This window comes from Choloepus didactylus, chromosome 2 (assembly GCF_015220235.1).
Source record: "Choloepus didactylus isolate mChoDid1 chromosome 2, mChoDid1.pri, whole genome shotgun sequence".
NCBI classification, from domain to species: Eukaryota; Metazoa; Chordata; class Mammalia; order Pilosa; family Megalonychidae; genus Choloepus; species Choloepus didactylus.
Window position 1 is genome coordinate 239,493,659 of NC_051308.1, and position 25,216 is coordinate 239,518,874.

Here is a 25,216-nt window from a genome sequence, read left to right on the forward strand (position 1 = left end):
GAAGGGCATTCCATAACTGAACAGCAGAAACACAATTCTGCCTGAGAATAATATCACTGACATTATCAATAACCATACAGAGACCAAGGAAAGGCATTACATAATCAAGATGCTATATATGCCTTGGAAAAAAGGTCCTCATCTGAGAAGTAATAATCTAGCATACTACTATCCCATCAAGTTACCACCTCACTTTTAAAAACAGTATCCTCTTACCATCTTTATTGATCACTTCCTTGACTGACACTGTGGCTTACTTTTAATCACACTAATGTTTGTTTTTATTTTAATAAAGCTATAAAACTTGGTCATTTTTAAAAGGTGAGATTTTAAAAATCAAAAAAATGAGAAAGAAACAAAAGTTACATTAAGATACAAATTTTACCATCATTCACAGTTGCAAAACGATCACGTTTTTCTTAGTTAGCTGTACCAAAAATAAAATCTGCCCCTTCTTCCTTATAATATTCCAGAGTCAGCAAGTGATCACACAAACATACCACAAAATCCCCAGGGGACCACAGAAATGTTTCCCCACGTTTTATTCAAACCAGCCAATAAACTCTCATTGACCATTTGCTCTGTCCCAAGCAATGACTATACAAAACAATTATGATAAGGCTTCTGATTCTAAATAGGCATCAAAAAGCAAACTAACTAAGCTGGTCACATTCTTTCCATTGCAAATAAGAAAGATGAAAAAATTAAATTATAAAAAACGCTAACTGGGACAGACCTCATTTGAACTAAGACTCTGTCATTCTAACACTGCAGAAAATCTGTTCCTTTTATCGTTTTCATATAGCAAGAACATGACTCATGGCCCCCAAACTTAGAAGTCCCACCTTGTGCCCCTGCTGCAAACACATCTATCACTGAACTTACACAAAACCCTTGTCCGTGTGTTTCCTTTGGTTGTCCGTGTTTCCTTAATAAATTAACCTTGAGGGAAAGGAGGTCTTTTTTTATTTATTTAATAAATAGGTAGAACTTAATTGTGTTCCAGCACTGTTCTAAGTACTTTACAAATCTTTACTCATCTACTTCTCATAACAATTCATTGACGTAGTAACTGATCTTCTGCCCATTTTATAGATGAGCAAAGTGAGGCAAAAAGAGGTTAGGTAACATGCCCAACTGGTAAGTGGCAGAGCTGGAATTTGAACCCATACAGTCTGGGCTCAGTGTTTGTGCTCTTACCAGTGTATCAACAGCCTGGGGATTCTCTGCCGTGGGGGGAAGAGGGTCCCCAGGACCCTTTCAGGGGGGTTATAAGGCCAAAACTATTATGATAATACTAAGACACTTGCCTGTTTCACTCTCATTGTCTCACAAGTGTACAGTGGAGTTTTCCAGAGGCTACATGATCTGTAATGTTGCAACAAATTCAGACAGACACAAATATAAGAACACAGCTATCTTCTGTGAAGTCAGACAATAAGATTTGTAAAAGTGAAAACAATGTCAGTCTTCTCACTAAATTTTTTTGGTTTGAAAACTAGTTTTTTCATTAAAATGTTATGTTAATATTAATGGTTTTGTTCTTTTCAAAGAATTAATACTTTTTTTTAAATTTCTCAGTTTTCATTTCTTTTATGGTAAATAGCAATAGATACAACCCACCTAAATGTCAGCTCTTTGGGGTCCTCAGTGTTTTATAAGAGTGTAAAGGAATCCTGAGACCAAAACTCTGCACCCCACCATGCCGCCTCTGCCTTCCTCATCCGTACCTCCCTCCAGTCCAGCACAGCCTCTGGTGGGAACAGGCCCCCAATGCTTGGGAGAAAGTAACGGTCATCACAAAGTCATCCAAGGAAGAGCCAGTATGGGCCTGAAAAACCACTGAAAGAAAACAACGAAGTGTTTCTTTCATGAACACTTAACTGGGGGGGGGGGGGGGGGTAGGAAGAAGTAGACCAGAAATCCCACCCCAATCTGTTCCCCACCCCATCACTCAAGCCAGAGACCCAGAATCCATGCTGTTCAGGCCCCACTTCCCCGACTCTCCCACAAACAGATGAGTTATCTGAGTCCTCTGAAGTGTACCCTGAGACCCCCTCTCTTCTCTAGACCCTGCCACCTGCCCTGTCCAAGTCACCAGTGTGTCTCACCAAGGCCTCTGCAAGAGGTTCCTCACCATTCTGGCCCAGGAACAACAGAGGCCTCAAATTCCTTCTTTTAAACACTTTTCCAGTGTCAGATCTACCATCCACTGCCTGGAGATCTAAAGCCATCCTCCTCAGAAGGTGCTAGTAAAAGAAACTCTGGAGACTAAGTGGGGAGAGGGCACCAGAAGACTATGACATAAACAGTAAAGACATTTAGAAGAAACGTAAGAAATAAAGTTGCAGGCTGAAGCATTAGAGGAATAAAATCTTACCCTACCCGCTTGTCCAAATATTGACAAGCAGGAACCTATTTGTGTGACGACTGATACTATAACTGTTTCTGTTCTGCCACAAGAATTGTCCTCTGGAAACATTCTAGACTCAAAAATGATACTCTCTTCTGTGAAATTAACTTTAGACTCAAAGGATTGCATCCGAATTGGCTGTCATGGATAACTGTATTCAAACTGAGGGCCTTGGCTTTTAAAAATATACAAACTGGAGGAGAACCTAAGATGGTGGCTAGGTGAGACAGGGCAAAAAAACACCTCCGTGAAAAATACTAGATAAAAACCAGAAAGTGACCCAAAACACCACTGCCAGTGATGCACCAGCCAGACAAGGTCTGCTAAATCCACAGGGAATGTGCATTTGGCGAAACCAGGAGCCTGCATTCTGAAACAAGTGAGTGAGTTGGCTGAAAGTCCTGCGGCCACGCTGCAGTGTGGGGAAACGGTGGGCTGGAGTTTGGAGACGGACTAGTTCTTTAAAAAAAAAAAAAGCCCGGGAGTGGCTGCAGATACGACAGAGAGAGCCAAGCAGTGAAGCACAGCGGGAGTGGGCTGGGCTAATGCTTCAGTGCCTGGCATGGAGGATACCCCTTCCCAAACCTGCTGCTGATTGTCTCGAGACCAGAGGAGCAGACGGGGGACAAAAGGAGAAAAAAAAAAAAAACGCATTCCTTGCAGCCATCTCCCCAGCAGGTGGGGGACGCTCCTGCCCAGGGCCAGACCCACAGCCCAGAGCTGCACCAAGAAACCCAGTGTGACGGGGAATCTTCCCCACAGCACTACACACAAGCCACAATATCGGCCATGGACAATGGCCTTTAATACACCCACGGCTGACTGTCCTGGAGCTGGGAGGGCGGAGCTGTGCGAAAAGGGGGAAGTTAACGCATCCCATTCAACCATCTTTGAAGCGGGCTGGGAGCGCCCCTGCACAGCCCAGCGACCCAGGGCTTCCCTGGAGGGCTGGCGTGCACTAGTGACATGGCACGTCCCTCCCTCAGCAGAGGTCCTGGAAGAGCACAGCTGGGAAGGGGGAACTGCTCGGAAATCCCAGGGACCCTACACGAATACCAAGGACTTGTGGGTCAGCAGCAGAGACAAATGGTGGAAAGACTGAAATGAAGGCTTAGGCTCCTGTAACAGCCTTAAATCTCCAGGAACACCTGGGAGGTTTGATTATTAAAGCTGCCCTGCCTGCCTAACCACCCAGACACACGCCCCACATTCAGGGTGCACAGCACCAGCAACACACCCAAACTTGGTGCACCAATTGGACCACACAAAAATCAGACCCCCACACACCAAAAAGACAAAGTGGGGGAGAACTGACTTGGGGGGAATAGGTGACTCATGGACACCATCTGCTGGTTAGTTAGAGAAAGTGTATGCCACCAAGCTGCAGTACTGTCAAATTAGGGATCAAGTAAGGCAAATGCCAAGAGGCCAAAAACAACAGAAAATCTTAAAGCATATGATAAAACCATACGATATGGAGAACCCAAACCAAAACACCCAAATCAAAAGATCAGAAGACACACAGTACTTGGCACAATTAATCAAAGAATTACAGACAGGCAACAAGAGCATGAAGAAGAGATGGCACAGGATATAAAGGACATAAAGAAGACCCTAGAAGAGTATAAAGAAGAAATTGCAAGAGTAAATAAAAAAATAGAAGATCTTATGGAAATAAAAGAAACTGTTGGCCAAATTAAAAAGACTCTGGATACTCATAATATAAGATTATAGGAAGCTGAACAACAACTCAGGCTCCTCGAGGATCACAGAACAGAAAATGAAAGAACAAAAGAAAGAATGGGGAAAAAAATCAAAATGGATCTCAGGGATATGATAGATAAAATAAAATGTCCAAATTTAAGACTCATTGGTGTCCCAGAAGGGGAAGAGAAGGGTAAAGGTCTAGAAAGAGTATTCAAAGAAATTGTTGGGGAAAACTTCCCAAACCTTCTACACAATATAAATACACAAAGCATAAATGCCCAGCGAACTCCAAATGGAATAAATCCAAATAAACCCACTCCAAGACATATTCTGATCAGACCGTTAAATACTGAAGAGAAGGAGCGAGTTCTGAAAGCAGCAAGATAAAAGCAATTCACCACATACAAAGGAAACAACATCAGACTAAGTAGTGACTACTCAGCAGCCACCACGGAGGCAAGAAGGCAGTGGCATGACATATTTAAAACTCTTAAGAGGGAAAATTTCCAGCCAAGAATACTTTATCCAGCAAAACTCTCCTTCAAATTTGAGGGAGAGCTTAAATTTTTCACAGACAAACAAATGCTAAGAGATTTTGCTAATAAAAGACCACCCCTACCAACAGAGAAAAAAGCTGACGGACTTCACCACCAGTAGATCAGTCCTATAAGAAATGCTAAAGGGAGTTGAGCAGGCTGAAAGGAAGGGACACTAAACAATTGACTGAAACTACATGAAGAAATAAAGGGTACCACTAAAGAGCACATAGTAAATATAAATACCAATACTACTGTATTTTTGATTTGTAACTCCACTATTTATTTCCTACAGGATCTAAAATACATAAACTGTAATGATAAATCAGTGGCTTTGGACTCAATGTAAAATATGTAATTTTTGACAAGAACTACATAAAAGTGGGGGAATGAGGGAGTATAGGAACATAGTTTATGTGTCATACTGAAGTTAAGTTGGTATCAAAGGAAAACAAGGTTGTTATAGATTTAAGATGTTAAATTTAAGCCCCACGGTAAACACAAAGAAAGTATCAGCGAATATGACCACAGAGATGAAAAGCAGAGTAGGGGTTCCGAGAAGTGGGGGAAGGGGCAATGGGGAGTTAAGAAATGAGTGTAGGGTTTCTGTTTGGGGTGAAGGGAAACTTCTAGAAAGGGATGGTGGGAAGGTGATAGCATTGCAACATTCTAAATGTGATTAATCCCATTAATGGAAGGCTAGGGAGGGGGTGGAATGGGAAGATTTAGGCTGTATATATGTTTCCACAATTGAAAAAAAAAAAAAAAAAGACAGTCTAAATAGATGACAATTAAATGCCAAGGATGATCCTGGATGGGATCTGAGGATGGAGGAGAGTAGGCTCAAAGGGACACAGATGGGACTTAAGCGAAAAAAAAAAAAAAGGAAATATAGAATGTAAGCTTTGTATCAAGGTTGAATTTCTTGAACTTCTTAGCTGCGCTTAATGGGAATGCATAAAAGAATGTTCTTGCTCATGGGAAATGTATATGTGAATTATATTGTTTTTTTCAAGGATGTGTGCAGCTTCCTCTCATATGTTCAGAAGACAGAGCAAAAGATGATGGATGATAGGGAGGGAGAGAGGGAGGGAGGGAAAGCAACAAAGAAATGGTGGTGTGACAGGATGTTAAAGGTGGTGGATCGGGGTATCGGGGGTGGGGGGTCAGGGTATGCTGGAGTTCTATGTATGGAGTTTGTACTGTTTTTGCAACTGTTCCTGTAAGTTTGCATTTATTTCAAAATAAACTTTCTTATTAAAAAAAAATATATATATATATATACAAACTACCTGACTGTTTCTTAAGCAGAAGGTACTCAAAATTTCTTTCTGTCCTTTCTTGAAGGTAAGTTGGTATCAGAATATTTAAAACTCTGAGAGAGAAAAATTTCCAACCAAGAATACTTTATTCAGCAAAACTCTCCTTCAAATTTGAGGGAGAGGTTAAATTTTTCACAGACAAACAAAAGCCGATGATTCAATTTTAAATTTATTAAGTTGGCCAAAGGAAAAACAATATAGTAATTTTTTTAAACATAGTATCTCTGAAATCAACAAGCGTCTTATACTCAGTGAGATTTATGATCAATGGCCACTTATCACTAGTAGCCTGCGAGAATATAAAAAGTATTGGATCAGAACGGGTATCAGTGGCTTGGAAGAAAACTCCTGGAGACAACAAGAGGACAAAGTATTCCTTCAGGAAACAAACTGCTATGGGGATGGGTCAAGGAAGGTGCTCCCTGAGATGTATTTAGCAATGCGCCCAAGGGAGAATCAAGACAAGCCAGCTTAAGAGACCACAACTAATGGCTGAGTTCTTTCGTGGATTCTTTTAAAAATTACTGACTGCATCACGTGGGTGAAGTCATCAACATGGAGATGACTGAATCTCCCCAGAGATTCAGTGAAAAAAAAAGGGACAATTCCTACTTGTTCAGAACTCTGGAGGAAGGTATAGACTGGAGAAGGAGCCCATGAATGCTGACTTGAAGAAAGAGAAAAATATCAAGCAGGAAACTTTCATCCCAGACTGGCCAGCCCTTTCCCCTCTCCCTCACTCAGTCTCACACTGCTTAGGAACTGCACAGAGGAGGCAGCTGGCATCCCTCCCACCTCCCACCAGGGAAACAAACTATAAAATCTCTCACAGCAGTGAGACAGATTCCCACTATATCCAGACACAGAGACCCAAGCCTACAGGGACCCACGGCAGGACTTAAGCTGCCAGGGAGGGTGGAATACAAAAGGGCAGCAAGGAGGATTTGATAAAATGTAGAAATAGGAGGAAAACCACAAAATCTTCCCTTAAAGCAGCAAGTACCCACGATGAAACTACCCAAAACAACTGTTTGGGAACCTGGGGGACAGGGAGGACATTTCAAGGCCCAGGTCAGTGAGGGACAAAAAGTCTGAGAAAATATGGACAGAGACTGTGTTTCCAGCCCTGGGTCCCAGTGCCCCTCCTCCACCCTCGAGGAAATCAGCAGCTGGAGGCCCAGTCCTTGCCCAGGGGACAGCTGCAGACTGGGGCTAGGGGAATCCTTTGCCACAGTTAAAGTGGGGGGCACACCCCACACTGAGCCAGGTTTTGGCAGGTGAAGTGAGGGCACAGGAACCTGCACTTGCAGCCCCGCAAAGTCAGACGCTGCCTGGGCTCCAGGAGGTAAACAGCTTCTGAGGACAATTAAATAACCAAACATCACCATCTGCTGGGCAGGCCAGAAAGTGCAGGGAACTGCAGGGCTTTCCAGAACCTCTCTAGACCCTGTCCCAGGCCCATTGGAGCTGGTCTGTACCACCTGCACAGGTACCTAGCCCTGTTTTGTATGAGACGACCCAACTATCAAAGAAGTGCCCTAATACAAACCCAGGCAACAATGAAACCTTGGACAAGAGAGAGAAATTGACCTTCAGAATGGACCCATCAAGATAATCAGATGACCAGATATCACAAAAAATTGCAAGGCATACTAAAACTCAAGAAGAAATGGCCCTGTCGAAGGAACAGATCAAAAAGTCAGAGAAGATACAGAATCTAGAATAACTAATCAAAGATGTGCAAACAAATCTCCTGAATCAATTCAAAGAAATGAAGGAAAACGTATATAAAGTGATAAAGGATATTAAGAAGACACTAGAAGAGCATAAAGAAGAATTTGAAAGAATACATAGAAAAATAACAGATATGGAAAGAAAGGACACTGGAGATGAAATTAAAAATATACTGGACGACTCGGGCAAGATGGCGGCATAGAGAGGAGTGGAAGCTAAGTAGTCCCCCTGGAACAACTACAAAAAACCAGAAACAACAAGTAAATAATCCAGAATAACTGCGGGGGGACAAACGAGACCATCCACTCATCATACACCAACCTGAATTGGGAGGAATGCCTGAGAACACAGCATAAAATCTGTAAGTAAAACCTGCGGAACCAAGTCGTGAGACCCCCTCCCCCATAGCCCGAGCTGCAAAGCCTGGTGGTGCCAGAGAGAAGCTCTCTCCCAGCAAGCAAATATAGCTCAGGTGAGCTCCAACTGGGGTTTTAAGTAGCGAGCGTGAACTGCTCACTACAGGTACGCAGCCCCAAAAAACAGACAGAGGCTTTGGGTGACGACTGACCTGGGAGAGCTGGAGGGTTGCCTTGGACTGGGTCTGAAGGGGACTATCTGTTTCTTTTTTGGCTCAGTGGAGAAAGCCCCAGTCATTTTCAGTTTCCAGGGCTGTGACTCGGGGAAGGGAGGAGACAGCACAAGCAGAGAGAGAGACCACTGAAATGCTAATGACCTCCACCTGGGGGGTCTGTCTTCTCTAGGAGGAAAGGGGTGGGGCCCTTTCCATTCAGAACCAGACCCCAGAGCCTGGGAGAACATGGCCATATCTCCTCACACCACTCAAGAATTATAGGCTGACAGGCGCCACCTGCTGGGCAGAAAAGCACACTGACCCGAGGCATCAAAGGGTAGAGCTATTTTCTAAGACACACCCGCAGGGAAACCAGATACTGAATATTTCTTCCCTCTGGGACCTGAGCCTGTTCTGGTCTGGGAAAACCTGATTTGGATAACCAAGGAAACCATGCCTAGACAACAGAAAATTACAACCTACACTAAGAAAAACAAAGTTATGGCCCAGTCAAAGGAACAAACGTACACTTCAACTGAGATAGAGGAATTTAAACAACTAATGCTAAATCAGTTCAAAAAGTTTAGAGAAGATATTGCAAAAGAGATAGAGGCTGTAAAGGAAGCACTGGGCATGTATACGGCAGAAATCAAAAGTTCAAAAAAAACAACTAGAAGAATCTATGGAAATGAAAGGCACAACACAAGAGATGAAAGACACAATGGAAACATGCAACAGCAGATCTCAAGAGGCAGAAGAAAACACTCAGGAACTGGAGAACAAAACACCTGAAAGCCTACACGCAAAGGAGCAGATGGAGAAAAGAATGAAAAAATATGAGCAATGTCTCCAGGAACTCAAGGATGAAACAAAGTACAATAATGTACATATCATTGGTGTCCCAGAAGGAGAAGAGAAGGGAAAGGGGGCAGAAGCAATAATAGAGGAAATAATTAATGAAAATTTCCCATCTCTTATGAAAGACATAAAATTACAGATCCAAGAAGCGCAGCGTACTCCAAACAGAAGAGATATAAATAGGCCTACGCCAAGACACTTAATAATCAGATTATCAAATGTCAAAGACAAAGAGAGAATCCTGAAAGCAGCAAGAGAAAAGCAATCCATTACATACAAAGGAAGCTTCATAAGACTATGTGAGGATCTCTCAGCAGAAACCATGGAGGAAAGAAGGAAGTGGTGTGATATATTTAAGATACTGAAAGAGAAAAACCACCAACCAAGAATCCTGTATCCAGCAAAGCTGTCCTTCGAATATGAGGGAGAGCTCAAAATATTTTCTGACAAACAGACAATGAGAGACTTTGTGAACAAGACACCTGTCCTACAGGAAATACTAAAGGGAGCACTACAGGGTGATAGAAGACAGGAGTGCATGGTTTGGAACACAATTTTGGGAGATGGTAGCACAACAATGTAAGTACACTGAACAAAGGTAACTATGAATACAGTTGAGAGAGGAAGGTGGGGAGCATGTGAGACACCACAAGAAAGGAGGAAAGATAACGACTGGGACTGTGTAACTTGGTGAAATCTAGAGTATTCAACAATTGTGATAAAATGTACAAATATGTTCTTTTACGAGGGAGAACAAGCAAATGTCAAACTTGCAAGGTGTTAAAAATGGGGAGGCATCGGGGGAGGGATGCAATCAGCATAAACTAGAGACTGTAACTAATAGAATCATTGTATTATGCTTCCTTTAATGTAACAAAGGTGATATACCAAGGTAAATGCAGATAAGAGGGGGGATAGGGGAGGCATGTTAGACACTTGACATTGGTGGTATTGTCTGATTCTTTATTCTACTTTGATTTAAGGTTATTTTTCCTTTTGCTGCTTCCTAGCTGTAATTTTTTTTTCCTCTTTCTTTTGCCTCTCTACCTTCTTTGACTCTCCCTCCTGCCTTGTGGAAGAAATATAGATGCTCTTGTATAGATAGTGGTAAAGGTGGTAAACACATAAATGTATGACCATGCAGAAAACCATCGATTATTTACTTGGGATGGAATGTATGGTGAGTGAACAAAACCATATTAAAAAAAAAAATGGGTTGATGACAAAACCTCGAGGGCAATATACTGAGTGAAATAAGCCAGACGCATTAGGACAATTATTGCAGGGTCTCACTGACAGGAACTAATTATAATATGTAAACTCATAGACATGAAATATAAGGTACCAAGATATAGGACAAGGCTTAAGAATGGGGAGTGGTTGCTTAATATGAGGAGAATGTTGAATTAGGATGAACTCAAATGTTTGGAAATGAACAGGGGTGTTGGTAGCAACATGTGAGAATAACTAACAGTGCTGAATGGTGTGTCAATGAGGTAGAAAGGGGAAGCTCAGAGTCATATATGTCACCAGAAGGAAAGTTGGAGGTCAAAAGATGGGAATGTATAAAACTGAATCCTGGAGGCGGGGCAAGATGGCAGACTGGTGAGCTGTATGTTTTAGTTACTCCTCCAGGAAAGTAGGTAAAAAGCCAGGAACTGCGTGGACTGGACACCACAGAGCAATCTGTCTTTGGGCATACTTCATACAACACTCATGAAAACGTGGAACTGCTGAGATCAGCGAAATCTGTAAGTTTTTGCGGCCAGGGGACCCGCGCCCCTCCCTGCCAGGCTCAGTCCCGGGGGAGGAGGGGCTGTCAGCTCCAGGAAGGAGAAGGGAGAATTGCAGTGGCTGCTCTCATCGGAAACTCATTCTACTGATTCAAACTCCAACCATAGATAGACTGAGGCCAGACACCAGAGACTCTGAGAGCAGCCAGCCCAGCAGAGAGGAGACGGGCATAGAAGGAAAACAACACGAGAAGCTCCAAAGTAAAAGCAGAGGATTTTTGGAGTTCTGGTGAACACAGAAAGGGGAAGGGCGGAGATCAGGCCTTGAGGCGCATATGCAAATCCCGAAGCAAGGCTGATCTCTCTGCCCAGGGCACCTTTCCTTAATGGCCCTGGTTGCTTTGTCTATTAGCATTTCAATAACCCATTAGATCTCTGAGGAGGGCCGTTTTTTTTTTTTTTTTTTTTTTTTTTTTTAAATCCTTTTTGCTTTTTCTAAAACAATTACTCTAAGAAGCTCAATACAGAAAGCTTCAAAGAATTGAAATTTGGGCACGTCAAGTCAAGAGCAGAAATAAGAGAGCTCTGAGACAAAAGGCAATAATCCAGTGGCTGAGAAAATTCACTAAACAACACAACTTCCCAAGAAAAGGGGGGTGTCCGCTCACAGCCACCATCCTGGTGGACAGGAAACACTCCTGCCCATCGCCAGCCCCATAGCCCAGAGCTGCCCCAGACAACCCAGTGTGACGGAAGTGCTTCAAATAACAGGCACACACCACAAAACTGGGCGTGGACATTAGCCTTCCCTGCAACCTCAGCTGAATGTCCCAGAGCTGGGAAGGGGGAGCAGTGTGAATTAACAGAGCCCCATTCAGCCATCATTTGAGCAGACTGGGAGCCTCCCAACACAGCCCAGCAGCCCAGAACTGCCCTGGGGGGACGGCACTCACCTGTGACATAGCACAGTCATCCCTCAACAGAGGACCCGGGGTGCACAGCCTGGAAGAGGGGCCCACTTGCAAGTCTCAGGAGCCATACGCCAATACCAAAGACTTGTGGGTCAGTGGCAGAGACAAACTGTGGCAGGACTGAACTGAAGGATTAGACTATTGCAGTAGCTTTAAAAACTCTAGGATCATCAGGGAGATTTGATTGTTAGGGCCACCCCCCCTCCCCGACTGCCCAGAAACACGCCCCACATACAGGGCAGGCAACACCAACTACACACGCAAGCTTGGGACACCAATTGGGCCCCACAAGACTCACTCCCCCACTCACCAAAAAGGCTAAGCAGGGGAGATCTGGCTTGTGGAGAACAGGTGGCTCGTGGACGCCACCTGCTGGTTAGTTAGAGAAAGTGTACTCCACGAAGCTGTAGATCTGATAAATTAGAGATAAGGACTTCAACTGGTCTACAAACCCTAAAAGAACCCTATCAAGGACAGCAAATGCCACGAGGCCAAAAACAACAGAAAATTATAAAGCATATGAAAAAACCAGACAATATGGATAACCCAAGCCCAAGCACCCAAATCAAAAGACCAGAAGAGACACACCTAGAGCAGCTACTCAAAGAACTAAAGATGAACAATGAGACCCTAGTACGGGATATGAAGGAAATCAAGAAGACCCTAGAAGAGCATAAAGAAGACATTGCAAGACTAAATAAAAAAATGGATGATCTTATGGAAATTAAAGAAACTGTTGACCAAATTAAAAAGATTCTGGACACTCATAGTACAAGACTAGAGGAAGTTGAACAACGAATCAGTGACCTGGAAGATGACAGAATGGAAAATGAAAGCATAAAAGAAAGAATGGGGAAAAAAATTGAAAAACTCGAAATGGACCTCAGGGATATGATAGATAATATGAAGCGTCCGAATATAAGACTCATTGGTGTCCCAGAAGGGGAAGAAAAGGGTAAAGGTCTAGGAAGAGTATTCAAAGAAATTGTTGGGGAAAACTTCCCAAATCTTCTAAACAACATAAATACACAAATCATAAATGCTCAGCGAACTCCAAATAGAATAAATCCAAAAAAAACCCACTCCGAGACATATACTGATCACACTGTCAAACATAGAAGAGAAGGAGCAAGTTCTGAAAGCAGCAAGAGAAAAGCAATTCACCACATACAAAGGAAACAGCATAAGACTAAGTAGTGACTACTCAGCAGCCACCATGGAGGCGAGAAGGCAATGGCACGATATATTTAAAATTCTGAGAGAGAGGAATTTCCAGCCAAGAATACTTTATCCAGCAAAGCTCTCCTTCAAATTTGAGGGAGAGCTTAAATTTTTCACAGACAAAGAAATGCTGAGAGAATTTGCTAACAAGAGACCTGCCCTACTGGAGATACTAAAGGGAGCCCTACAGACAGAGAAACAAAGACAGGACAGAGAGACTTGGAGAAAGGTTCAGTACTAAAGAGATTCGGTATGGGTACAATAAAGGATATTAATAGAGAGAGGGAAAAATATGGCAAACATAACCCAAAGGATAAGATGGCCGATTCAAGAAATGCCTTCACGGTTTTAACGTTGAATGTAAATGGATTAAACTCCCCAATTAAAAGATATAGATTCGCAGAATGGATCAAAAAAAATGAACCATCAATATGTTGCATACAAGAGACTCATCTTAGACACAGGGACACAAAGAAATTGAAAGTGAAAGGATGGAAAAAAATATTTCATGCAAGCTACAGCCAAAAGAAAGCAGGTGTAGCAATATTAATCTCAGATAAAATAGACTTCAAATGCAGGGATGTTTTGAGAGACAAAGAAGGCCACTACATACTAATAAAGGGGCAATTCAGCAAGAAGAAATAACAATCGTAAATGTCTATGCACCCAATCAAGGTGCCACAAAATACATGAGAGAAACATTGGCAAAACTAAAGGAAGCAATTGATGTTTCCACAATAATTGTGGGAGACTTCAACACATCACTCTCTCCTATAGATAGATCAACCAGACAGAAGACCAATAAGGAAATTGAAAACCTAAACAATCTGATAAATGAATTAGATTTAACAGACATCTACAGGACATTACATCCCAAATCACCAGGATACACATACTTTTCTAGTGCTCACGGAACTTTCTCCAGAATAGATCATATGCTGGGACATAAAACAAGCCTCAATAAATTTAAAAAGATTGAAATTATTCAAAGCACATTCTCTGACCACAATGGAATACAATTAGAAGTCAATAACCATCAGAGACTTAGAAAATTCACAAATACCTGGAGGTTAAACAACACACTCCTAAACAATCAGTGGGTTAAAGAAGAAATAGCAAGAGAAATTGCTAAATATATAGAGACGAATGAAAATGAGAACACAACATACCAAAACCTATGGGATGCAGCAAAAGCAGTGCTAAGGGGGAAATTTATAGCACTAAACGCATATATTAAAAAGGAAGAAAGAGCCAAAATCAAAGAACTAATGGATCAACTGAAGAAGCTAGAAAATGAACAGCAAACCAATCCTAAACCAAGTAGAAGAAAAGAAATAACAAGGATTAAAGCAGAAATAAATGACATAGAGAACAAAAAAACAATAGAAAGGATAAATATCACCAAAAGTTGGTTCTTTGAGAAGATCAACAAGATTGACAAGCCCCTAGCTAGACTGACAAAATCAAAAGAGAGAAGACCCATATAAACAAAATAATGAATGAAAAAGGTGACATAACTGCAGATCCTGAAGAAATTAAAAAAATTATAAGAGGATATTATGAACAACTGTATGGCAACAAACTGGATAATGTAGAAGAAATGGACAATTTCCTGGAAACATATGAACAACCTAGACTGACCAGAGAAGAAATAGAAGACCTCAACCAACCCATCACAAGCAAAGAGATCCAATCAGTCATCAAAAATCTTCCCACAAATAAATGCCCAGGGCCAGATGGCTTCACAGGGGAATTCTACCAAACTTTCCAGAAAGAACTGACACCAATCTTACTCAAACTCTTTCAAAACATTGAAGAAAATGGAACACTACCTAACTCATTTTATGAAGCTAACATCAATCTAATACCAAAACCAGGCAAAGATGCTACAAAAAAGGAAAACTACCGGCCAATCTCCCTAATGAATATAGATGCAAAAATCCTCAACAAAATACTTGCAAATCGAATCCAAAGACACATTAAAAAAATCATACACCATGACCAAGTGGGGTTCATTCCAGGCATGCAAGGATGGTTCAACATCAGAAAAACAATCAATGTATTACAACACATTAAAAACTCGAAAGGGAAAAATCAATTGATCATCTCAATAGATGCTGAAAAAGCATTTGACAAAATCCAACATCCCTTTTTGATAAAAACACTTCAAAAGGTAGGAATTGAAGGAAACTTCCTCAACATGATAAAGAGCATATATGAAAAACCCACAGCCAGCATAGTACTCAATGGTGAGAGACTGAAAGCCTTCCCTCTAAGATCAGGAACAAGACAAGGATGCCCGCTGTCACCACTGTTATTCAACATTGTGCTGGAAGTGCTAGCCAGGGCAATCCGGCAAGACAAAGAAATAAAAGGCATCCAAATTGGAAAAGAAGAAGTAAAACTGTCATTGTTTGCAGATGATATGATCTTATATCTAGAAAACCCTGAGAAATCAACGATACACCTACTAGAGCTAATAACAAATTTAGCAAAGTAGCGGGATACAAGATTAATGCACATAAGTCAGTAATGTTTCTATATGCTAGAAATGAACAAACTGAAGAGACACTCAAGAAAAAGATACCATTTTCAATAGCAACTAAAAAAATCAAGTACCTAGGAATAAACTTAACCAAAGATGTAAAAGACCTATACAAAGAAAACTACATAACTCTACTAAAAGAAATAGAAGGGGACCTTAAAAGATGGAAAAATATTCCATGTTCATGGATAGGAAGGCTAAATGTCATTAAGATGTCAATTCTACCCAAACTCATCTACAGATTCAATGCAATCCCAATCAAAATTCCAACAACCTACTTTGCAGACTTGGAAAAGCTAGTTATCAAATTTATTTGGAAAGGGAAGATGCCTCGAATTGCTAAAGACACTCTAAAAAGAAAAACGAAGTGGGAGGACTTACACTCCCTGACTTTGAAGCTTATTATAAAGCCACAGTTGCCAAGACAGCATGGTATTGGCACAAAGATAGACATATAGATCAATGGAATCGAATTGAGAATTCAGAGATAGACCCTCAGATCTATGGCCGACTGATCTTTGATAAGGCCCCCAAAGTCACCGAACTGAGCCATAATGGTCTTTTCAACAAATGGGGCTGGGAGAGTTGGATATCCATATCCAAAAGAATGAAAGAGGACCCCTACCTCACCCCCTACACAAAAATTAACTCAAAATGGACCAAAGATCTCAATATAAAAGAAAGTACCATAAAACTCCTAGAAGATAATGTAGGAAAACATCTTCAAGACCTTGTATTAGGAGGCCACTTCCTAGACTTTACACCCAAAGCACAAGCAACAAAAGAGAAAATAGATAAATGGGAACTCCTCAAGCTTAGAAGTTTCTGCACCTCAAAGGAATTTCTCAAAAAGGTAAAGAGGCAGCCAACTCAATGGGAAAAAAATTTTTGGAAACCATGTATCTGACAAAAGACTGATATCTTGCATATACAAAGAAATCCTACAACTCAATGACAATAGTACAGACAGCCCAATTATAAAATGGGCAAAAGATATGAAAAGACAGTTCTCTGAAGAGGAAATACAAATGACCAAGAAACACATGAAAAAATGTTCAGCTTCACTAGCTATTAGAGAGATGCAAATTAAGACCACAATGAGATACCATCTAACACCGGTTAGAATGGCTGCCATTAAACAAACAGGAAACTACAAATGCTGGAGGGGATGTGGAGAAATTGGAACTCTTATTCATTGTTGGTGGGACTGTATAATGGTTCAGCCACTCTGGAAGTCAGTCTGGCAGTTCCTTAGAAAACTAGATATAGAGCTACCATTCGATCCAGCGATTGCACTCCTCGGTATATACCCGGAAGATCGGAAAGCAGTGACACGAACAGATATCTGCACGCCAATGTTCATAGCAGCATTATTCACAATTGCCAAGAGATGGAAACAACCCAAATGTCCCTCAACAGATGAGTGGATAAATAAAATGTGGTATATACACACGATGGAATACTACGCGGCAGTAAGAAGGAACGATCTGGTGAAACATATGACAACATGGATGAACCTTGAAGACATAATGCTGAGCGAAATAAGCCAGTCACAAAAAGAGAAATATTATATGCTACCACTAATGTGAACTTTGAAAAATGTAAAACAAATGGTTTATAATGTAGAATGTAGGGGAACTAGCAGTAGAGAGCAATTAAGGAAGGGGGAACAATAATCCAGGAAGAACAGATAAGCTATTTAACGTTCTGGGGATGCCCAGAAATGACTATGGTCTGTTAATTTCTGATGGTTGTAGTAGGAACAAGTTCACTGAAATGTTGCTATATTATGTAACTTTCTTGGGGTAAAGTAGGAACATGTTGGAAGTTAAGCAGTTATCTTAGGTTAGTTGTCTTTTTCTTACTCCCTTGCTATGGTCTCTTTGAAATGCTCTTTTATTGTATGTTTGTTTTCTTTTTAACTTTTCTTTTCATACAGGTGATTTGAAAAAAGAAGGGAAAGTTAAAAAAAAAAAAAAGAAAAAGAAAAAGAAAAAAGACAAACAAGGGGAAAAAAAAAAAAAAAAGATGTAGTGCCCCCTTGAGGAGCCTGTGGAGAATGCAGGGGTACTCGCCTACCCCACCTCCATGGTTGCTAACATGACCACAGACATAGGGGACTGGTGGTTTGATGGGTTGAGCCCTCCACCATAAGTTTTACCCTTGGGAAGACGGTTGCTGCAAAGGAGAGGCTAGGCCTCCCTGTATTTGTGCCTAAGAGTCTCCTCCTGAATGCCTCTTTGTTGCTCAGATGTGGCCCTCTCTCTCTGGCTAAGCCAACTTGAAAGGTGAAATCACTGCCCTCCCCCCTACGTGGGATCAGACACCCAGGGAAGTGAATCTCCCTGGCAACGTGGAATATGACTCCCAGGGAGGAATGTAGACCTGGCACCGTGGGACGGAGAACATCTTCTTGACCAAAAGGGGGATGTGAAAGGAAATGAAATAAGCTTCAGTGGCAGAGAGATTCCAAAAGGAGCCGAGAGGTCACTCTGGTGGGCACTCTTATGCACACTTTAGACAACCCTTTTTAGGTTCTAAAGAATTGGGGTAGCTGGTGGTGGATACCTGAAACTATCAAACTACAACCCAGAACCCATGAATCTCGAAGACAGTTGTATAAAAATGTAGCTTATGAGGGGTGACAATGGGATTGGGAAAGCCATAAGGACCAAACACCACTTTGTCTAGTTTATGGATGGATGTGTAGAAAAGTAGGGGAAGGAAACAAACAGACAAAGGTACCCAGTGTTCTTTTTTACTTCAATTGCTCTTTTTCACTCTAATTATTATTCTTGTTATTTTTGTGTGTGTGCTAATGAAGGTGTCAGGGATTGATTTAGGTGATGAATGTACAACTATGTAATGGTACTGTAAACAATCGAAAGTACAATTTGTTTTGTATGACTGCGTGGTATGTGAATATATCTCAATAAAATGATGATTTAAAAAAAAAAAAAAAAAAAAAAAAAAAAAAACTGAATCCTATGGTGGGCAATGTCCATGATCAACTGTACAAATACTAGAAATCACTTCCATGAACCAGAACAAATGTATGACAATACAATTAGAAGTTAATAATAGAGGGGCATATAGGGAAGAACTATATACCTATTACAAACTATATACTACAGTTAGTAGTATTTCAACATTTTTTCATAAACAGTAACAAATGTACTATATCAATACTAGGAGTCAACAATTGAGGGGGGTTGGTTAGGGATAGTGGAGGATTAGAGTTTCCTTTTCTTTTTTTCTTTTTTCATCTTTCACTTTATTTCTTGTCTGGAGTAATGAAAAGTTTCTAAAAATTGAACAAAAATTAAGTGTGATGGATGCACAGCTGTATGAGGGTACCCAGGGGCAAGTGATTGTACACTTTGGATCTTTGGATAATTTGTATGGTATCTGAACAATCTCAATAAAAATGAAAAAAAAATATATAGTGGAGACAACAGATTTGAAGAGGCAGAAGAAAGAATCAGTGAGGAGAAGACAGATCAACCAAATTTGAATGGACAAAAGAACAAAAGGAGAAAAAAAATGGAAAATTTTGAGCAGGGTCTCAGAGAAATGATTGACAACACAAAGGACACAAATATACACATCATGAGTGTCCCTGAAGGAGAAGAGAAGGGAAAAGGGCCAGAAAGAATATTCGAAGAAATATTCTAATTTTCCCAACCTTTATAAAAGACATAAACATGCAAAATCCAAAAAGCCCCATATATTCCAAACAGAATAAATCCAAATAGATGTACTCCAAGACACCCAATAACCAGACTATCAAATGCTGAAGAGATGGAGAAAATTCTGAAAGGAGCAAGAGAAAAGCTATCCACTGCATACAAGGGAAACCAAGCAAGACTAGGTGCTGATTTCTCATCAGACATCACAGAGGTGAGAAGGCAGTGGTATGATTTATTTAAGATATAGAAAGAGAAAACCTGCCAGCCGAGAATTCTCTATCCAGCGAAACTGTCCTTCGAAAATGAGAGTTTAAAACAATCACAGATAACCAGAAGCTGAGGAGTTCGTGAATAAGAGACCTGTACTTCAAGAACTACTAAAGGTAATCCTGCTGGATGAAAAGAAAAGAAAATCCTACTGTATCATTCCTCTAAGATACACCCTGAATATAACTCCATTCTGAGACCTGAACCCGTTCTGGCCTGGGAAAATCTGGCTGGGGTAACCAAGTAAACCAGATGCCTAGACAACAGAAAACTACAGTTTATAATAGGAAAAAGGAAGATATGGCCCAGTCAAAGAAACAAACTTACACCTCAACCAAGATAAAGTGAGATATTGTCTCACTTTAAAGAAACAATCTATTAAAGATTTTCAGAGATATGCTAAATCAAAAAACCAAATCAACGAGTTCAGAGAAGATATAACAAAAGAGACGAAGGCTATAAAGAAACACTGGGCAAACATAAGGCAGAAATCGAAAGTTTGAAAAAACAACTGACAGAATCTATGGAAATGAAAGGCACAACACGAGATGAAAAACACAATGGAGACATAAAACAGCAGATCTCAACAGGCGGAAGGAAACACTCAAGAACTGGAGAACAGGAAACCTGAACTCCTACACACAAAAGAACAGACAGGGAAAAGAATGGAAAAATACAAGCAACATCTTGGGGAATTAAATGACAATATGAAGCGCACAAATATACGTGTCACGGGTGTCCCAAGAGATGAAGAGGAAAAGGGGGCAGAAGTAATAACAGAGGAAATAATCAATGAAAATTTCCCATCTCTTATCAAAGACATAAAATTACAGATCCAAGAAGCGCAGGTATCCCAAACAGAATAGCTATGAATAGACCTACGCCAAGACACTTAATAATCAGATTATCAAACGTCAAAGATAAAGAGAATTTGGAAAGCAGCAAGAAAAAAGCGACCCATCACATACAAAGGAAGCTTGATAAGACTATGTGTGGATTTCTCAGAAGAAACCATGGAGGCAAGAAGGAAATGGGGTGATATATTTAAGATACTGAAAGAGAGAAATCACCAACTAAGAATCCTATATCCGGCAAAACTGTCCTTCAAATATGAGGGAGAGTTTAAAATATTCTCTGACAAACAGACAATGAGAGAATCTGTGAACAAGTTACGTGCTCTACAGGAAATACTAAAGAGAGCACTACAGACAGATAGAAAAAGACAGGAGTGAGAGGTTTGGAACACAGTTTTGGGTGATGGTAGCACAGCAATGTAAGTACACTGAACAAAGATGACTATGAGTATGGTTGAAAGAGGAAGGTTAGGAGCATGTGGGACACCAGGAGGAAAGAGGAAAGGTAAAGACTGCGACTGTATAACTCAGTTAAACTTAAAGTGTTCAACAATTGTGATAAAAGGTACAAATATGTTTTTACATGAGGGAGAACAAATGAATTTCAACCTTGCAAGGTGTTAAAAATAGGGTGGTACTGGGGAAAAAATATAATCAATGAAAACTAGAGACTATAGTTAACAGAAACTTTGTATTATGCCTCCTTTAATGTAACAAAGGCAATATACCAAAGCTAAATGTCTATAAGAGGGGGATATAAGGGAGGGGTATGGGACTCTTGGTATTGGTGATGCTGTCTGACTCATTTATTCTACTTTAGTTTAATACTATCTTTTCTTTCATTGCTTTTTAGCTGTCATGTGTTTTTTTTTTTCCTTTTTTTTTTCTTTTCCTTTTTTCTCTCTACCTTCTTTGACTTCTCCTTCCTTGTGGAAGAAATGGTGATTTCCTTATATAGATAGTGCTGATGCTGGTGAACACATAAATATGTAACTATACAGGGAACCACTGATTGTTTACTTAGGATGGAAAGTATGGTGAGTGAATAAAACTATCTTTAAAAAAAAAAGGTATGATGAAGAAACCTCGAGGGTACTACACTGAGTGAAATAAGCCAGACACATAAGGACAAATATTGCATGGTCTCATTGATATGAACTAATTATAATATGTAAACACACAGACAGAAATATAAGTTAACATGATACAGAACGAGGCTAAAGAATGGGGAGAAGTTGCTTATTATGAGCAGAATGTTCAACTAGGTTGAACCTAAGTGTTTGGAATTGGACAGAGGTGATGGTAGCACGTTATTGTGAGAATAACTAACAGTGCTGAATGGTGTGTGAACGTGGTGGAAAGGGGAAGCTTAGAGTCACGTATGTCACCAGAAGGAAAGTTGGAGGTTAAAAGATGGAAGTGTGTAAAACAGTGAATATTGTGGTGGACAATGTCCATGATTAATTGTACAAATACTAGAAATCTCTTTTCATGAACTAGAACAAATGTTTGACACTATAATTAGAAGCCAACAATAGAGGGGAATATAGGGAAAAAAATACACCTATTGCAAACTATGGACTACAGTTAACAGTATTTTAACATTCTTTCATCAACAGTAACAAATGTACTATACCAATACTATGAGTCAATAATGGAGAGGGGGGTAGTTGGGGTAGGGAAGGAACTGAGTTTTCTTTTTTGTCTGGAGTAATGAAAATGTTCTAAAACTTGGAAAAAAAATTAATTGTAGTGATGGATGCACAGCTGTATGACGGTACCATGGGCAATTGATTGTGCACTTTTGAACTTTGGATAACTGTATGGTATGTGAACAATCTCAATAAAAAAAAAAAAAAAAGCCTACCAAGAAAGAAAAGCCCAGAACTGGATGGCTTCACAGGTGAGTTTTACCAAGCACTTCAAGAAGAATTAACACCATTCCTGCTCAAACACATCCAAAAAATTGAAGAAGAGGGAACACTACCTAACTTATTCTATGAAGCCAACATCACCCTAATACCAAAGCCAGATAAAATACTACAAGAAAACTTCAGACCAATCTTCCTAATTAATATAGATGCAAAAATCCTCAACAAAATACTTGCAAATAGAATCCAACAGCATTTTAAAAGAATTATACACCCTGGGCTCCATCTAAGTCTCTACAAAAGTTGTTCTCGGTTTTTCTCAGTAAGTTTATTTTTTCAAAACCTTAAGGCCTCCAGATTGACCTATGCTAGATAAGCCCTGAAACCTAGAGGTACCAGTCTCTGCAAGAACATCAACCAGTTTCATTCCTCTACCCCATGAGGTCAACACTCCTTTCCAGCACAAAGAAGTTAAAATGGTCATTGCCCAGTATCCCCAAAGATTGAGAGAACGATCAAATAAGAGGGAGGAGGTGTAACTGAGAAATCAGGATTTAACAAGTGACCGTAACTACTGACTCACTATGTACATATTTCCTTTTAATGTCTAGTGTTTTAGAATAGCCAGAAGGAAATGCTGAACTATAATCCAGTAGCCCTGATCTTTGGTAATGACTGTGTAACTATATAGCAAAAAAAAAAAAAAAAAAAAAGAAGGAAGGAAGGAAGGGAGGGAGGAAGGAAAGTCAGGTGCCTGTGATTGCATGGATCTACTTCTGGATGATTTGTTCTATTCCACTAACCTATATATCTATCTCTGACAATACTATACTGTCTTAGTTAACCTACCTTTATTGTAAGTCTAAAAATTGGGTAGAGTGCAATACTAGTAGTCAATAAGAGGGAGGGGTAAAGGGTATGAAATGTTCGGGGTCTTCTCTTTTCTTTTCATTTCTTTTTCTGAAGTAATGCAAATGTTCTAAAATGATCATGGTGACAAACACACAGATATGTGATGATAATATGAACCACTGATTGTATACTTTGGATGGATTGTATGGTGTGTGAATATATTTCAATAACATTAAAAAAAAAAAAAAAAAAAAAGATTTCCACACCACAACCAAGGGGGTTGTTTTCTAGGTATGCAAGGGTGGTTCAACACAAGAAAATCAATTAATGTAAAGCACCACATTAACAAATCAAAAGGGAAAACCACATAATCATCTTGATTGATGCAGAAAAGGCACTTCACAAAATTCAACATCTTTTCATGAAAAAAGAAAAAACATTTCAAAAGGTACAAATCAAAGGAAACGTCTCCAACATGATAAAGGGCATATATGAAAAACCCACAGCTAACATCATACTCAATGGTGACAGATTGAAAGCTTTTCCTCTAAGATCAGGAACAAGACAAGGATGCCCACTGCCACCACTGCTATTCAACATTGTGCTAGATGTTCTAGCTAGAACAATTAGGTAAGAAAAAGAAAGAAAAGGCATCCAAATCGGAAAGGAAGAAGTAAATTGTCAATACTTGCAGATGACATGATCCTATACTTAGAAAACCCAGAAAAAATGACAGCAAAGCTATCTGAATTAATAAGTGAGTTCAGCAAAGTGGCGGCATACAAGATCAACATGCAAAAATCAATGCTGTTTCTGCATGGTACTGGCACAAAGATAGACATATTGATCATTGGCCATTCTTCAATTGAGATATCCTCTTGTTGATGTCTTAGTTTGGACACTTTTATGGCTGTAGAACTGTAAATTTGTAACCTAATAAACCTCCTTTATAAAAGCTGATCCATTTCCGGTATTTCGCATAACAGCAGTATTAGGAAACCAGAACAGAAGGGGAAAGGGCCTCGAATTGCTAAAAACATTCTAAAAAAGAACAAAGTGAGAGGACTTACACTTCCTGACTTTAAAGCCTACTATAAAGCCACAGAAGTCAAAACAGCATGGTACTGCCACAATGGAATCAAATTGAGAGTTTGGAAATAGACCCCAGATCTATGGTCGACTGATTTTTGATAAGGTCCCCAAATCCATGAAACTGGAGCAGAACAGTCTTTTCAACAAGTGGAGCTGGTAGAACTGGATATTCATATCCAAAAGAATGAAAGGGGATCCCCACCTCACACCCTATACCAAAATTAATGATCAAAGGCCTCAATATAAGAGACAGCACAATAAAACTCTTACAAGATAATATAGAGAAACATCTTCAAGGCCTCAATATAAGAGACAGCACAATAAAACTCTTACAAGATAATATAGAGAAACATCTTCAAGACCTCATAATAGGAGGTAGCTTCTTAGACCTTACACCAAAGCACAAGAAACAACAGAAAAAACAGATAAATGGGAACTCCTCAAAATCAAAAGCTTCTGTGCCTCAAAAGACTTTGTCAAAAAAGGTGAAGAGACAACCAACTCAATGGGAAAAAATATTTGGAAACCATATATCTGATAAGAGACTGATATCCTGCATGTCTAAAAAAATCCTACAACTCAACAACAATAGTACAAACAGCCCAATTACAAAATGGGCAAAATATGAAAAGACATTTTTCCGAAGAGGAAATACAAATGGCTTAAAAACATGTTTAAAAAAAAAAAAAAAAAAAAGGTTCATCTTCACTAGCTATTAGGGAAATGCAAATCAAAACCACAATGAGATAACATCTCATACCAATATAATGGCTGTCATTAAACAAACAGGAAACAACAAATGCTGAAGAGGATGTGGAGAAATGGAACTCTTATTCATTGCTGGTGGGAATATATAATGGTACAGCTGCCGTGGAAGACAGTCTGCAGTTTCTCAGAAAACTAGATATCGAACTATGCTATGATCCAGCAATTCCACTTCTTGGTATGTACCTGAGGATCTGAAAGCAGTGACACGAACA

General features: G+C 40.0%; 1 protein-coding gene across 3 annotated transcripts in view; it reads right to left on the reverse strand.

Annotated features, from left to right (window-relative positions):
• Window positions 1-25,216, reverse strand: part of UBE4B (ubiquitination factor E4B) — a 161,511-nt gene that overhangs the window by 93,982 nt on the left and 42,313 nt on the right. The gene's annotated exons all lie outside the window — the stretch shown is intronic.